Below are 11,469 nucleotides of genomic sequence, written 5' to 3'. Positions count from 1 at the left end.
ACCCTTTGCATTCCTTTCTGAAGTGATTGACAACTGGGGCATTAAATGCGTAGGCCAGTCGGCGCATTTAATGCCTCAAGCACGTCGTGTAGGCCATCATTGCCTAGGGTGTCGCTTCGCTTTGTCAGAGGAAGCGACGGCCTCTGGGCTTTTGACACGTCGTTGCGCCTGTTGAGCGTGCTGACAGAACGTTATGTCTCTCAAGAGAGACACACCCTTTCGTTTTGAATTCTAGCGCCAATATAAAAACCCAGACTTCCTTGCTTTCTCCTTACGCTTTCAGAATCCTCAGACGCTTTCAGAATCCTCAGACGCCCAAGCTTTGTCAAAAAACCCATTTCTCCAACCTTCAAAACCCATCAAACTTTCGCACCTCCAAGGTTACCAGAGAATCCCTCGTGAGCTCGCGATTTTCCAGAACCTACAGACCTTATTCCTTTTCTTTTAAGCTTTTCCTCCAGTGTTCCTTGCGTTCATTACCCTTTTTTCGCATTTCCCCTTTAAACACTCATCTTAAGCCTGCTCTAATGGCCTCCAATACCCCACATCTGTTGAAGTTTGGCCCCAAACCTTCCAAACTGAATTCGAGGCTATTTGCCGAGATATTCAGGGCTCGATCCTCCCTGACATCATCACGCCCTGGGTTGATGACGATGGTGCCTCCACTGATTCCTGCGTTCTCGGCCCCTCCATTAATGGCGGAATGCCAGAGAGGCTTGTGGCCCATCTGAAGAACAATCTAGTGGATCTTTCGGCTTTAGACGGGGGAGACTTCCAGGACTGGAATGTCCTCAGGCCGCAGCAACAGTGGCCAACCGTGACCCCAGACTGGGAAAAATGGCTGCCGAGGATGGAGCATTTCTTCGGTCAGCAATGGAAAGATCAAGGCATCTACCACTTGATCAAGTTATTCGATCGGCCGCTCGTCATGGATCGGTCGCTCTTGGCCGCAGCCCTGTGCTTCTGGTCGTCGGACACCAACACCATGAACTTTCGGTTCGGTATGATGACGCCGACCGTTCTAGACATGGCCGCCCTTTTCGGCCTGTCCCCCCTCGGCGTGGAAGTAAACGCTGCCCTTGTTGCTCCCGAGGTGGAAGGGAGCTTTAAGGCTACGTGGCCTACTCTTGCGAGAGTTGCTAGGAGCAAGGCGAAGAACATGCTCAACTACTCCAGTTTCTACGGCAACTTCGGCGTAGAAGACAGCGCTGAAGACAACGCCATTCCCCCTCTCGGCGAGGTTGAACACGCCGTGTTCTTGCTGTACTGGTTGTGCAAGTTCGTGTTTTGCACCCAGGCGAACAAGGTTACCCTGGAGTTCGCCCACTTGGCCGATTACCTAGCGCAGGGTGGTAGGTTAGCACTCGGCCCGTTCTTACTCGGCCACATCTACCGCACGCTTCATGACATTGTTACTGATGGGATGAAGCCTGTCTGTCGCGCAAATCTCACGGCCTGGAGTTCCGGGCCGAGGGGATGTGCGTTAACACGGGGTTTCCTGCTTTGGGTGCGGTGCGGTTGTGCGCGGGCGTGCCAGCACGGTCTACCGTGCGTTTACGTGTTGATGAGTGTTGGATGGATAAGTGGTGCGCCTGTTTGAACTGTCTTCCTAGTCAAATGATTGTAGCCGAGAGAGGAACTGGTCTCGGCTGTTAGGTTCACGGCCTGAACTACAAGGCCGTCGAGTGATGGTGTTGGTGGTGGGTTTTGGGCGGTGCTCCGGCGCGCTGCTTAGGGAGCGACGGTCGTATGATATATGGGGTGAGTGAGCGAACAACAAGGATGGTGCTCCGGCCCCTTCAAAATCAAGGGTCGTATGATATATTGATGAATGCATTTTCCTTACAATCTACCACTACTCCTAGGAAAGCAAGTAAAGATATTGAAAGTGCATTACAGGAAAAAATAAGTTGCTCCGTGGGAGGCTTTGTTTTGGTGTTGAACCTTTTGAATGTAGCTCGAGTCTTGTATTTATAGGAAGAGTCCCTGGATGAGTAATCGAGGCTGAATTTACGTATAGTGGAGTCTGATTAGCGCAAGTGGGCAGTCCAATCGACATTTGGGATCGTGAAGTATGGTGGTGTGACCCCAGAAATCCCGGTGAATCTCGGCCGCCGCTCTCGATCGTGGATTCTGAACCTCTGGCCGTGGAGACGCATTTATGGCCTGGATAGCTGGTGAACCAATATCTCAGGCTGTCAGAATTCTTGTGAGAATGTCCACGTCTAATCACTCTGATCCTCATCACCAAATCCTGACTTCAGTCACTTCCCACCTTCCCTCATGCATTAAATGCTTCTTTGTGGCCAATGGGTTTGCTGCATTAAACAGGCACTACTTCATTAAATGAAGCCTGGGACCCTGCTGTCACGTGAGGATTTGCCTTTAATGTCTTGGGCGCAATTTTGTTCGGCCTCGGCCTCGGCCTACGCTTGAGGCCGAGATGATCATGCCTTAGCGTTTCCTCTTTTATTTTTAGGAAGGCGAAATAGCCTGGCGAAACGCTGCATTTCAGCTTCTGCGAACAAGTGCCAGGGCCGAGAGAAAGGGCTCCTTCGGCCAGCTCATGGCCGTGATTTATCAGGCACAAACAAAGCCGAAGCACGGTGGTCCACTGTGGGCCTTCTAGTTCTGGCTGCAGGCCTACTTCCCAGAGCTGAGGGGGGTGGACGCTCCCCGAGACAACGAGCCGCTGGCCAACGCATTTGCTCGAGCCCCCAAGAAGCATAACGCCACGGCCTTCTGCTACAAATTCTTCTACGGCTTAGCCGAGAGAACTGGTACGCAGTTCTGAGTCTGCCTTGCTCGGCCAAAAGTGTCTGCCTCGCAAATCTCACGGCATGGAGTTCCGGGCCGAGGGGATGTGCTTTAACACGCGGTTTCCTGCTTTTGGGTGTGGTGCGGTTGTGCGTGGGCGTGCCAGCACGGTCTACCGTGCGTCGATGTGTTGATGAGTGTTGGATGGATAAGTGGTGCGCCTGTTTGAACTGTCTTCCTAATCAAACGATTGTAGCCGAGAGAGGAACTGGTCTCGGCTGTTAGGTTCACGGCCTGAACTACAAGGCTGTTGAGTGATGGTGTTGGTGGTGGGTTTTGGGCGGTGCTCCGGCGCGCTGCTCAGGGAGCGACGGTCGTGTGATATATGGGGTGAGTGAACGAACAACAAGGATGGTGCTCCGGCGCCTTGAAAATCAAGGGTCGTATGATATATTGATGAATGGATTTTCCTTACAATCTAACACTACTCCTAGGAAAGCAAGTAAAGATATTGAAAGTGCATTACAGGAAAAAATAAGTTGCTCCGTGGGAGGCTTTGTTTTGGTGTTGAACCCTTTGAATGTAGCTCGAGTCTTGTATTTATAGGAAGAGTCTCTGGAGGAGTAATCGAGGCTAAAAATCCGCATGGTGGAGCTGGATTGGAGCAAGTGGGCAATCCAATCGACATTTGGGATCGTGAAGTATGGTGGTGTGACCCCAGAAATCCCGGTGAATCTCGGCCGCCGCTCTTGATCGTAGGTTCTAAGCTTCTGGCCGTGGAGACGCATTTATGGCCTGGATAGCTGGTGAACCAATATCTCAGGCTGTCAGAATTCTTGTGAGAATGTCCACGTCTAATCACTCTGATCCTCATCACCAAATCCTGACTTCAGTCACTTCCCACCTTCCCTCATGCATTAAATGCTTCTTTGTGGCCAGTGGGTTTGCTGCATTAAACAGGCACTACTTCATTAAATGAAGCCTGGGTCCCTGCTATCACGTGATGATCTGACTTTAATATTTCCGGCCGCGATTTTGTTCGGCCTCGTCCTCGGCCTGCGCTTGAGGCCGAGATGATCATGCCTTAGCATTTCTTCTTTTGTCTTTAGGAAGGCGAAGTACCCTGGCGAAACGCTGCGTTTCAGTTTTTACGAACAAATGCCAGGGCCGAGAGAAGGGGCTCCTTCGGCCAGCTTATGGCCGTGATTTATCAGGCATAAACAAATGGGAAGCAGGGTTCGTTAAGGACTTCGAGGGGGAATCCGAGGAGGGTCCTGTCAAAGTAGGCTTATTAAATATCTTCTATTCTATCAATGAATGAAATATGTGCCTCTGAGAGGTTCATGTTTTTTGGTTTGTTTTATCAAATATCTTAGATTCTATCAATGAATGAAATATTTTGGTAGATTGGAGAGACTAGTCAGCTAGTGGATTTTGGATCATGACTTTTGAGGAGAACTAGCAAATAAGTTTCACTTATGCTTGTTATTATTAGACCCCAAGAATTAGTATTTTGTAAGGACATTCTTGTGGAGCCTTATGACATGATGGCTTGTTTCATTGGTTCTTGTCCATTTCCTGAAATCTATGTGTAACACAAAACTCATGATAAACCTTTGAGGAAAAACTTTGATATTCCTTCAAAGTAAGGTCTATTACCAAGGATTGACATGGATGTGCCTTTCTCAATTGCTCATTATTTGCAGCAGTAGCTTCTTAAGTTAGATGTAGTTGGTATTTTTCTGGTGAATGAGCTCATATTTAATATTCATGTTATATATCTGTTAGTGGTTGTGTTTTGTGAAAATATATATTAAGGAAAAGGTAAATGTAAAACTCTCTCATGTATTTGGCTTAATGTTTCTTCTATTTCTTCTTTTTTCTTCATTGTTACAGAGTTCCATGCAGATCTGGCATGTGTACGACACCATTGCATGTCACTTCTTCCCAATTGATTGCAAGTTATCTTTCGTGTTACTATTGTAAAAACCCTTCTCTTCCCGGGAGCTGTGGCAAATGAACTTGTAAGGAACATGATTGTTCCAAGCTAAAATAACGTATTAGACATCTATAACTTGACCAATGCAAAGGAAGCCCCTGCAATTACTGAGACCAATGCAAAGGAAGCCCCTACAATTACTGAGCTCCAGTGCTTAGAGGTTCTATTTCTCAACAAATACTTTCCTTTTTCTATTGTTTTAAAGGATATTCAATTTTATCTGGAGGAAGCCTACAATTTCTTGTTTATTTGGTATTCCTCTCTTACTAAATATTTTCTATTTCTATGATTTTTCACTCAATTTCCAACCTGTGAGTGATGACTACTTTAGGAAGCATAATTTTTGTTGTCCAATTGGATTGTTGTTGCCAACGTGAATCTCACGGCCTGGTCGGCGAACTTCTTCGCGGTCGACCGAGAGGACTCAACGGCCTTCCTTTTGTTCTCTTGTGGCCTAGGTTGACCGATCTCATTCTTGCATCGGTCGCAAAACACCAACTCTGGTTCGGGCAACGCCTCCTTTCCTCTTGTCGGCTTTAGTGTTGACGTCGAGCTTCCTGCCGTGGCCTTAATAGGTCGATGGACTTCCCTATATTCAGCCCGGAACTGGGCGTTGACCATGTTTATGATGGGTGGAGGGAACGACTCGGTGTCAACCTTCATGGCAGTCTTCTCCGAGAATTGGAGTTTCTTTTTGTCTATCAGCTTCTGAATAACGTCCCGCATGACGATACAGTTGTTAGTGCTATGAGACCAAGAGCTGTGGTATTTGCAGAACGTCTTTCCTTTGAGCTCTTCGGCCTTTGGAATTTTATGACCGAAAGACAATTTGACCTTCTTTTCGGTCAATAATAGATCGAAGATAGCCTCGGCCCTTGTCAAATCAAAGGTGTAGGCCTTCGTTTCTCGAGCCGCAAACTTAGCGTCGGGAATCTTCGTTCAGCTGTTGTCGGCCTTGACAAGCTCCTTACAGATGAATGGTTTGTCTATGCTGACTTCGGCCGAGCTCACCTCAATCTCACCGTTCTCGGCCTCGGTGGGGCTGTCCTCTTCGTCGTAGCTGCTGATGGGATTCTTGTAATAAGTCCCCTTTGTAGCCATCTTCTTCTGCATTTCCTCCTTCAATAGGGATGCGTATCTATCCACCTTGTTGATCAGGTCATGCATGTCACGGAATTTGATCCCCTGGAACTTTTTTCTGTACTTGAATTCCAACCCTTCTTCGGCCATTTTGACGAATTCCCTCTCTGGTAGGTTAGTTCGGCTCCAATTCCTGCATGTCTTAAACCGTTGTAGGTAATCACGAGGCGACTCGTCTAACGCCTGGCTCATCCTCGCCAGTTCGGCGACAGTTATCTCCCGGTTGGTCTGGTAGAAGTGTTCATGGAATATCCTCTCCATGTCAGACCTATCCCTTACCGAATTCGGTGGAAGGTTTATAAACCATGAGAATGCCGCACCGGTCAAAGAGTGAACAAACAATCGGAGCTTCTGGGCGTCCGAGTCGGCCTCTCCACACTGGGCCGTGAAACGGCCTATGTGTTCGATGGAGGAGGTCTACCCATCCCCGGAAAACAACATGAATTCAGGCAACTGATAATCCCGGGGAGGAGGGGTACGGTCAATCTCTAGTGGGTAAGGCTTGGTATATCTTGGTGCCTCCGGCCGTCTTTGAGCCAGCCCGTCCTCGATCATCCGCCGAATATCTTCGACCTGAAGCCCTTAAGAGGGTGGCTCTTGCTGGGCTGCGAATTGTTGTTGGGCCACTTGAGCGAGAGGTTCAGCCGTGTTAACTGAGCCGAATTACACTTGGTAAGCGTTGTTGGTTTGGTCGAGGTTCGTTCGGTCCGTCTGCCGTATAGGTGTGGCTGTTTGACCCTGACGAACCTGGCCACTCTGAAGTTGAGAGACCGCATGCGTTTGGGCCGCCGTTGGGGCGATCAGGCCGCTCTGAAACGGAGAAACGAACGGAAAGATCGGCGCCTGCAATGGCTGCGCGACGGTCAAACCATTCTGGCCGTACTGTTGTAATGGCGCCGCAGCTGCGTTACTTGGGCCAGCCTGCGTTTGGACGACCAGAGTATGGATAAGGCCGAGTTGCTGGACAGTGGAATGCGTGGGATTATTCTGCCCTAACAGTACAGCTGTTTGAAGTTGGCCGTGCAGTGTCTCCGTTAGATAGGTCAGGCCAGGACTTGCCCACGTCTGCTGGGGCTGCCCCCAGCTATTCGTCGGCGGCTGGAAATGCTAACCATAGCTTGACGCCTGCATGCGGTTAGCCGAGCCGAGGCTGCTGCATTCCCTGTAGGGCTCAACCCTCTAGTAGTCTTAGCCTCTATGCCCGGCTCTGGGGGGTGTCACGGGTGAAGTGATCGGCATTCTCTCTTGAAAGAACGTGCGTAGGTCTAACGAGATTTTGTCCATTGCGGCCATGAAGGACGTCTCTATCCTGTAGGCCTGCCTAGCCATCAGATCTTCCATCTGAGATCCCTCTTGCATGAATTCAGCCACGCGGGCCATCATCATTGGAACGCTGGCCGAGATGCTGACTGTTTGGTCGGTCTCGGCTGTCGTTATCGGGGAGGTCGATTCTGGAGTTTTAGAAGTCATCTCGATTCTCTTGTTCTTGAGCTTCGCTTGTGACCTAGTTTCCACCATAAGGTTTTTACATAAGTCCCACTGGGTGTGCCAAAAGTGTTGACCAACGCGAATCTCACGGCCTAGTGCTCTAGGCCGAGGGGATCTGCGTCAACACGGGTTGTCCTTTGGTGCGGTGCATTTGTGCGCAGGCGTGCCAGCACGGTCTACCGTGCATTCGAGGATGATGGGGTGAATGGGAAGATGAGTTGCGCGCTTGTTTGAGTTTAACTTCTAATCAGAGCGATTGTGGCCGAAAGAGGAACTAATCTTGGCCGTCAGGTTCACGGCCTAAGCTACAAGGCCGTTAATGGTGGTTGTTAGTGGGGGATTTTTAGGTGGTGCTCTGGCGCCTCACTGGATTGCGACGACCGTATGATATATGAGATGAACGGAAAGATAACAAGGATGGCGCTCCAGCGCCTTGAAAACCAAGGGTCGTATGATATATTGATAAATGGATTTTCCTATAAATCGTCACTACTCCTAAGAAAGCTAGTAAAAGTATTGAAAATGCATTACAAGAAGATAAATGACAGGAAAATATAGTCTGCTCCGTGGGAGGCTTGTGTTTGGTGTTTGAACCCTTTAAACGTAGTTGGAGCCCGGTATTTATAGGGGAGGTGCTGAGAAGACAATCAGGCTGAAAATCTGCATGATGAGGCTGATCAGAGATAGTGGGTAGTCAAACTGACGTTTGGGGACGTGAAGTATGGTGGTGTGACCCCCATAAATCCCGGCCGCCGCCTTGATGGTGGGCTCTGCGTCTTGGGCCTTAGAGGAGCATTTAATGCCATGGTCTGGTGGTTGGTGACTCAATCTTACAAGTTGTGAGATTTTTACACCTAATCACCCTGATTTTACTCGCCATATCCTGACTTCAATCACTTCCTCTCTTCTCTTGTGCATAAAATGCTCTCACGCGGACCGTGGGCCCTCTGTTGCAATCAAAGGCATTACTTCATTAAATGAAGTGTGGGGCCTTGATGCCACGTGGCGACGCCACTTGATCTTTTCCGCTTTGGCTGTGTACTTGTGAGCACATTAATTTCTTCGTTTATGTTCACCGTGGCCGTGGCCGTGACGGTTTTGCCTTCACGGCTCAACCTTTATCCTACGAGAGAAACGAACCACAACTTGACGCACTCGGCCCCTTTTTCTTCTAGGTAGGCGCTTCGGCCAATAGGTTGCTTCTTCGGTCGGCCTCATAGGCCGAGATTTCTAGGCACAAACAATTGTAAATAGTTAATGGTTGTGAGAGGAAGCTGTTTTAATTTAGCAAAATCAGATGATTGAGTAATTATTTTTTACTCACTTCAATGTTGTCTAGGGATTGAACTCTCTCTTAAGTGGATGTTTAATGCGTAGGATCCCTAAAGTACCTTCAATTTCATCTTCTCCATGCTTTACCTTGAATGAGCAGTAGATGTGTCCTAGAGTTTAATATAAGTACTAGCAAGCCATTAGGCTTTCACTTCTGACAAAATGAAGCAATAATCTCATCTCTGTTTCTTTGATTACTTCACCAATTTCTAGTGGGATGCTACTTTGCTGTGGTTGGAGCCCTCGTTGGTCTTCTAAAACAAGGGAGGATGAGCATGTTTGGGACACTTCTAATGCTTTTGGACCTCATCAAATAAGGGATCCTTGGAAAGCCTGTGAACATAGATCCTACAAAAGCTGTGTTTGTCTACCCAACTATGCTCATTGCCCGTAATCTTTGCTTTCTCATTGTAAAGTATGATGTGAAGAATGTTGTTAGAAGTGCACCTGCTAGCCCTATTGCAAAGCCTCTTCAAATGTCTTTCAAAATTGTTTGGGGGTGGTGAGAATTCACCAAACCCGGGCACCTTTTGAAAATAGAGAATTGTTTGGGCGTAAAGAATAGAAGTCGGCCGGGGTGAGAGGCTTGAGATGCGGCCCGGGGTGTGGAAAAAATGCGGCCGGATGTCTCTTTGGTTGGGAGAGCACGGCCGGGTCTATTGTAAAATGCGGCCGGGTGTTGTTAGAATATGGCTGGAGGCTAAAAGGTGGCTGGGCTTTTGAAAGTTGGCGGCCGAGACTTGGGGTTTGGAGGGTCCAAATTTTGGTATGTTTGCGGCCGAGATTCTAGAGTTGATACTTCTGCAAGTGTGTGGTTGGAGGGTTTTTGTTTAGACCCTTCTTGTCCTATTTTATTATATAAACATATATAAATAAATGATATGCATGAGTGGTGGCTGGAAAGTTTTAAGCCCTCCATGTCATAATAATATAGATATATATATATATATATATAAAGTAAGTGAATGAATGCATTCAAAGTTGGGATGTTGGGCCGAAAGATATTTTATCCTATTATATATATATAATAGGTGGATGAATAAGAAAAGTTCGCTGAAGAAGAGTTGGCCGAAGAAAAGTTGGCTGAAGAAGAGTGGGCTGAAGAAAATAATAGGTGGATGAAGAAGAAAGTTGGCCAAAAAGTTGGCTGGGAGAGAATTGGCCAAAGAGTTGGCTGGAGGAAAAGTTGGCTGGAGAGATATCGGCTGGAGGCATTTGGATGGTCTGCCAATTTGGTTGAAAAGCACTTTATCTTAATATATATATATATAGGGTATATATATATATATATAATAGGAAGGTGAGTGCAAATGTTCGGATGAAGCTTTGGTTGGCATGCAAAGTATGGCTGAAAATTTCTTTGCTTTATATATGTATATAAAGTGAATGAATGAATGAATGTTGCCAAAGTTTGGAGTTTATGGAATTGGTTTGGCCGAAGAGTTTTTTTTGCAAACCTTGGAGTTTTGTCCTATTACATATATATTTGTAATAGGGAGATGAATGCAAATTGCAAAGGTGCGGCTGGAGCGGGCTGAAGAGTTTGTTATTACATTGCAAAGGTGCGGCTGGAGCGGGCTGAAGAGTTTGTTATTAAATTAACAGATTGCAAGTGGCGGAGTTTAAAGACAGGAAGACATTAATATTGGGAAGATCCAAGACATCAGGCAGTTCGTGCCTAGAGCTCCCGAAAGCATTAATATTGGGAAGATTTCCAAGGCAGAGTTAGTTGAATGGCCAAACCCATGAGCTGAGGAGCTCTATAAATAGAACATCAGATGAAGGAAGAAGGATCTCCGACTCAACACACAAAATCTATCTTTCTATCTTGTACTTTTCAATTCATAGTCTAGGATTTTATCTTTCAAGTTCTTTAGATTATCTAAGTTCTTCGTTTTCCTAGTGTAAGCTTACTTTCTTGCAATTTAATTTCAATTGTCTTTACATTCGAATTTAATACAAGTCTTTATCGCTTTAATCTATTTTATCGCATTTACATTTCTGTCATTTCGTTGATCGCACTTACATTTCTGTCATTTCTTTTATTGCATTTACATTCACTACACTTATCACAAAAATCCTAAAAATAGTCATACAAAGCTCAATCATCCTTGACCTCGAGGAGGAAAAAGAACCTAGGCCAAGAGGAGGTTCCTTGCTTGGTCAATCAATCGTTTGATCAAGAAGTCAGAAGCGCGAACACACTCGCACAATCTTTCCATCCAAGCCATCAAGTGGTTTGGTGGTGGCACGCCTACGCATCTTAAGAGAAGAAGGACCAAAAACTCCTTCCGTCGACCTACCGGCCGAAAAGAGGGAAACATAATTTGGCACACCCGGTGGGACTAACTATATGAGCGACCGAAAGGAATGGCAACATTCCTACCAGCCATTGAACTACAACGGCTATAATTCTTATGGCTCGAGTAGCCAATCCATCGGCCAACATGGTGGCCACAACCACTCTGGCCAATATAATTTTACCCATCAAGGTGGGCCTAATAACCAATATGACTCAAGTAGTCAATTTGGTAGCCAATATGATAGGCACAACTATGTCGGCGGATTTGGTGGCCAATATGGTGGGCACAACTATATTGGCGGATATAATCTTATAAACCAAAATAGTTCGAATGATCAATATGGCTTTGGTGGCCAAACTAATCAAGTGGCATGGGGGCAATACACCTACCCAGATGGCCAAAATAATCCGGCCAATGTCTATGATCAACTTAATTATTATTCCCACCAAG

At 46.9% G+C, this 11,469-nt stretch overlaps 1 pseudogene; it reads left to right on the top strand.

Annotated features, from left to right (window-relative positions):
* Positions 1-4,672: 4,672 nt before the first annotated feature.
* LOC148291303 (uncharacterized) lies at positions 4,673-9,222 on the top strand (annotated as a pseudogene).
* Positions 9,223-11,469: the final 2,247 nt, after the last annotated feature.

This window comes from Prunus avium, chromosome 8 (assembly GCF_965620075.1).
Source record: "Prunus avium chromosome 8, drPruAviu1.hap1.1, whole genome shotgun sequence".
Lineage (NCBI taxonomy): Eukaryota > Viridiplantae > Streptophyta > Magnoliopsida > Rosales > Rosaceae > Prunus > Prunus avium.
Note: the sequence above shows the minus strand (reverse complement) of the source record. Positions and strands in the feature narration are given on the sequence as shown.